The following is a 6,000-nucleotide window of genomic DNA, read 5'->3' as shown; positions in this document are numbered from 1 at the left end:
CAAAGGAATTTTTGTTTGTTGAGCATCTTCCCTAGGCATTGTGTGATACAAGAAATGCATGAGAAATTGTTCCTGTCCCCCCAAAACTAAAACTCTGAGAGATAAGATAAAGGAGAGCACAGCACAAGACAGCATAAAATGAAGTGCATTGCAGATGCCTGCATCTCCTTTAATCACTTCCCATAGACACCTACAATCCTGTACATGTGCAGAAAGATTTGTTCCTGGTACCTGAAACGTAGGGGATGCGCAAAAGAACCCCTAATCCCTTCTAAAGAGCTGAAGCTACTCCCTTAGAATTTCTTATTTTGGGGCTCCCTGGTGGCATAGGAAACAGCCCTATCAAGCTATCGCCAGCCACTGCAGCATGAGTTGTACCCCTGACCAGCCAGGGAGCTACCCATATGGTGCAACAGACCTCTCCTGCTTCGCCAGCTGCTCCCCTCGGCAGTGTGTTTCAGTAGCTCTGCCTGTTCTCCTCCCCACTCTGTCTCTGGTGATCCTCTCACCCCTCCCACACCTCTGTCCTGTACCCCAGTTCTTATATGCATAAATAAATAAATATTTTTTTAAAAAAAAGAATTTCATTATTTTATCACTTTATTGGCATTCACAAATATTCTTTGAAAACATCAACATCTGTAAGATAAATTAAAGGCCTGAAATCAATTGGCTCCATAGGAAAAAATTCACCTACCAGATTTTATCCAGCTGGGTCAGCCAGATGCAAGGGGTACACACAGGAGAAAGGTGTGATGGGAGAAACAATGAGGGTGCATTCTAGGCCCAAGGCCTTGTAGAGGAAAGGGTGCACCTAAGTGGACCATCACACTGGGAGGTCTTGGGTAGATAGTGGGCTTTGAAGTCCAGAGAAGGTGGGTGCAAGGAAGGTGACTCACAGTGAGGAAGTGGGTGAGCACGGGATACACATTTCTTACTTTAAAAATTTACCCCAAGCTCTTTCTTTCTCACCTAGAGAACTTCTAAGTCTCTCTGTCCAGACCAATGAAGGCCTGCTCAAGATCCCTGTGGCTATTTCTTCTCCATGGATTTTATTATCACTCTCCTGGTGTTATGGCTGCTGCAACACAGAGCCTCAAATCACTGCAGGGGCAGTGCCCAGGAGCTCCAGACCCCACTAGTGAGGGAAAGGAAAGGAGGGTTTTTATGAGGGCATGGCCCAGCAGAACAAATGGCTGTTGGCCCTTTGTCTGGCCCAGGGCCTGCAGACCGTCTCCGCTCCTGACTCCTATCTGGGCTTAGGGACAATCTGTTATTCAACAGAAACCTTCTTCCTCTTCCCTGAGGATACTTCAGAATTTGCTGCCCAGACACAAGCCATCAGCTTGTGCCAGAATCCTCCAATTCTTGAGTAACTTCTCTTTGTCTCTGGTAATGTACCCTGTGGAGTGTTCTGGAGCCAAGCTCAATGGACTTGAACTCTGGTTCTGCCACTTAACTAAGTGATATGAAGCCTTATCTGCAAAAGGAGAATAGCAATAACACTGTCTCATAGAAATACACGTGAGGAATGACACACTTCCTGGCACACTATGAGCACACATTATAATAGTAAGGACATAACCAGTCAGCAAATATAAAATAAATGTTGCTATTATTATTGTCTCAGACACTGCCCCAATTAGTCATCCAATTAACTAGTATTATATAGAAGCTACTTTATGCCCACCAGTGAACCAGAAATAAAACACTTCACTGAGGGCCTCCCCTGGTGGTGCAGGTGGTTGAGCACCACACTGTGAAGCTGTCTGCAGCCTCGGCAGGGCCGGTTCAATCCCTGTCGGCCGGCGAGGGTCCCACATGGGGCAGCAGACCTCTTCTGTTGCACCCGCTGCTCCCCTCAGCAGTGTATTTCATCAGTCTGCCTGTTCTGTTCCCCACTCTGTCTCTGGTGAATCCTCTCACCCTCCCATGCATCTGGCCTATACCCCGGTTCTTGTAAAAATAAATAAACAGATCTTAAAAAAAAAAAAAGAAACCAAAGGAATGAACCAAGTAAAATAAAAAATAATTTTTAAAAAAACACACTTCACTAAAATGAAAATGATAAAAAAAAATGGCTGTCACTTACAAGTGCTTATTTTATGCCTACCACCATATTAAAGAATTTAGGGATTTGCACTGTCTTAACTCTTACTTTTTAAAAAAAAAAAGATTTATTTATTTATTTATACAAGCACTGGGTATAGTAAGAAGTGCGGGAGGGTGAGAGAATTCACCAGAGCCAGAGCAGGGAACAGAACAGGCAGACTGATGAAACACACTGCTGAGGGGAGCAGCGGGTGCAGCAGGAGAGGTCTGTGGCGCCATGTGGGACCCTCGCCGGCGGCCAGGGATAGAACTGGAGGTGCGGAGGCGGGGGGCAGCTTGCAGCCCAGCACTCAAGCGCTGCGCCACCAGGGGAGGCCCACTCTTACTTTTTTTTAGGATTTATTTATTTATGCATATAAGAGCTGGGGTACAGGTCAGAGGTTTGGAGGGTGAGAGCATTCACCAGAGACAGAGTGAGGAGCAGAACAGGCAGATTGACTGAAATACACTGCTGAGGAGGGCCGTGGGCGAGTCACGAGAGGTCTGCTGCACCACATAGGTCACCTCCCTGACCAGGGATTGAACTTAAGCTGCAGTGGCTGCTGCAGTGGCTGCTGCAGTGGTTGCTGCAGTGGCTGTGGACAGCTTCATAGTGCTGAGACTTAACCCCTTGCGCCACCAAGGAGGCCCTGATTTCACTCTTCTTAACCACAAGGAGGTGGGGGACATGGATGTACTCTTAGCCTTTCTGCTTTACAGATTCTTTGCACCATGTCCCACTTGTTCCCCCAGAATTGCAGAGCCTCCCCAGACTGGCTGGGAGCTCTCTGCTTCATCCAAGAGCTCTGTCCCTCCCCTGCCTTACTGTCACCTGGGGGTGAGGGGGATCTTTAACCCTCTTTTCTTTACTCTCAAATCTACCAACCTGCTTTGCTGCCTCTGCTCCTAATCCCATCTAATAAAGCTAGAAATGGCCTCTCATTTCACTTCTGAAACCTAAGTTTGCTTTCATCTCATCAAAGACTATCTCTATCCCACTGTCTCTATTGAGGGCAGAAAGCAGATGTCTTGCCCTCTTTGTCAGCAGAATCGAGAAACTGCTTCTCCTCCAGTCACACCTGGAGTCCCCCCACACTGCCTGGAGGGAGCAAGTCTCTTCATCTCTTGCCATTTGGGGTGTTGCTCTTTTGGTGAGCAGTATGCAAATTGGTTATTAACACCAACATTCTGGTCTAGTCTTTGAGATAGGAAAAAGATGAGAATAAACATGTTTCCACATTTTAGGGTAGGAAACCCAGACTGTGGTTTCCCTGGCACTGTTCTGTCATTCAGAACTTTGGGCCATTCAACCCAAAAGGCAGCAATTTTTTCTTAGTTGCTAACCTGGTGCTCAAACTTTAAAAAAAAAAAAAAAAAAAAAAAAACTGGTTTCCTTAGTAGCATTTGATTTTGATTTTACTGAAACTTGTGTGGTTAAAAACATTCTTATACTAATAGGTATGTGACCTTTAAGATATTTGGCAGGGAAAAAAATTCTCAGAAGAGCAGAACCTTGTTTCCCAACTCAGTCTTTTCTTACTTCACAAATAGAGACCCTTGAAATGATCCTTTCCCTGATGATGTCCTAAAATCTCCAAACCCCTGTATTCTCTTCTTCACACTTCCAGAAGGATCCTGGGTCACTGTTCCATTCCTGGAAATGGTCAATGCTGATCAATCACCATTTCTCCAAGTTTCAGACCTGTCCTGGTTTTCAATGTGAGCTCTCAGGCAACAGGGAAGAAACAAGAGCTTTGCAGCAACCACCACAAGACTTATTTTTAAAATGACTTAACTGAAAATGACAATCAGAAGCCAAATCAGAATTAAATGAAACTGTTTGATTCTCTGGTTTGCACATCAGTTAAAAGATCTAGTAACTCGATGTCCTTGGAAAAATGCCCAGTCCCAGGGGACCAGACCACTGTTTGATAGTCATATGGACATTTTGGGGTTTGTGGTTGTTCAGTGATACATGGTGCTTGTTGCTGCCTGCTCTGAGCTTGAGCTTTCTGCTTTTCTGATTCATAGGTGATTGCCTTGAGTCAGGAATTAAAACAAGGAAACAATCATTGCTTTTAAATACATTACAACTAATTGCTTTCTCTGATCTCATTCCATAACTTGTTTGGTGTCCTATTGTCTTGTTGTTGCAGAGACCTGGATACATTTGCAGACTGATATGGCTTTGGGGTCTGGCCCTTTCAGGGATATCTTATTCAACCCCAAATGGTTAGCCTAAGGGAAATGATAGTGGGGATTTCCTGACTCCTGAACCAGAGTTTCCGGCCTGCCATTTTCCAATTACGTAGCATTTTCTACTGTGGTTATAGTCCTAGAACTTAATGACAAAAATAAAATAAAAATAGCTAAGACTCAGTTACCCAAGATTTCTGGTGCCCCCACAACAGACCAAAAATCAGTTGCTCATATTCATGATTCCTACTTTCCTGATGTTCTCCATGCCTTGTACCTTCATTATGTATTTCTCAGTATATGGAATACTTAGTGGTGGGAATATATCTAAAATGTTTCCCCCAAACATATTGGAAAACTAATATCATTGATTAGAAACAAAAGAAACCTGCAAAGTTACAGTTTCATACATGCACTGATGTGCAAGTCTCTAAAATTCAATTAGTTCAATGCTCCTATGGCTAAATGAATGGTACACATACCCCCCAAAAAATAATTTTGGAAATGTACATTGGCAACTTTGATTGTCACAATGATTTTGTGGGTGGTGAGGTCAAGGAGGTTGAAAATCCTGTAGTACATGACACATTTCTGTGCAATCAAGAATCTCCTGATGTCTCATACAAAGCCCATCCATCGGCTCCTTAGTTTATACAATGACCCTACCGGTAGTGCTTTATTCCTCCCCCACAAACTATTGTGAAGTTAATGGGGAGGTTTGCACTTGTGAATGCTTGAAGCTCTCTCTCCCTAGAATTGATCATTGTTTTTCAACATTTCCCAACTATATTCCTCTTTCAATTCTTTTGGCTTGTTCACACCTCCACCAGACAGGTAAAGGCCCTCCCTAGATAATTTCAGTAGAACATCAAAGATGACTCACCATCTATGGTAGTGAGAAATCTGGACATCATGAAGCTCCTAGAAATATTCAAATATGAATTACTCATGTTATTTGAAAATGGAAAGAAGTAATTTTGGTAAAATTAGAAAATTCCTTGAAAGTGTTATGGTGTTAGTGTAAGTTGGAGAAGTTATCCTATTACAATGTGCTGAGGCTCCAGAAACATTGTGAGGCTCCAGAAATATTCTTTCTGTTTCCCACTTCTTTTTAAATCTTGTGAGATAGGGCATCCCCAGTGGCACAAGGGGTTAAGACACAACACTATGAAGCTATCTGCAGCACAAGTTTGATCCCCAGCCAGGGAGGTGACCCACATGGCACAGCAGACCTTTCCTGTCTCGCCCACTACTCCCCTCATCAGTGTATTTCAGTCAATTCACCTGTTCTGTTCCCCCTCTGTTTCTGGTGAATCACCTCACCACCCCCCACATTTCTGCCCTGTACCCCAGTTCTTGTATGCATAAATAATCTAAAAATAAAAAATAAAAAAATAAATCTTGTGAAATACAAAAGACTCATATATCTTTCTCCCACCAATTTAAAACATTCCAATATTCTCTGCTGCAAATATATGGAAACGAATAGGTTACACCTTTAAAAGCTTTCTTTTGTTTGTGAATGAAAAGATTTAAGCAATGAACAAGTAATAGGCCTGAAGGTAAATTGTTTTGTGTGAAAATATATATATTAGGACAAATACAAGTTCTACCTGCCTTACCCAGGAAATAATGTACACCATTATGAGCTTTGAAAGACTTGCAATGGAAAAAGTTTTCTCATTTCCTGGGGTTTTCAGGACTGTGGTGTCA

Source organism: Talpa occidentalis, unplaced genomic scaffold (assembly GCF_014898055.3).
Source record: "Talpa occidentalis isolate TD23 unplaced genomic scaffold, MPIMG_talOcc4v2.1 talOcc4.16, whole genome shotgun sequence".
Classification (NCBI taxonomy): domain Eukaryota; kingdom Metazoa; phylum Chordata; class Mammalia; order Eulipotyphla; family Talpidae; genus Talpa; species Talpa occidentalis.
This window is presented reverse-complemented; position numbering follows the sequence as displayed.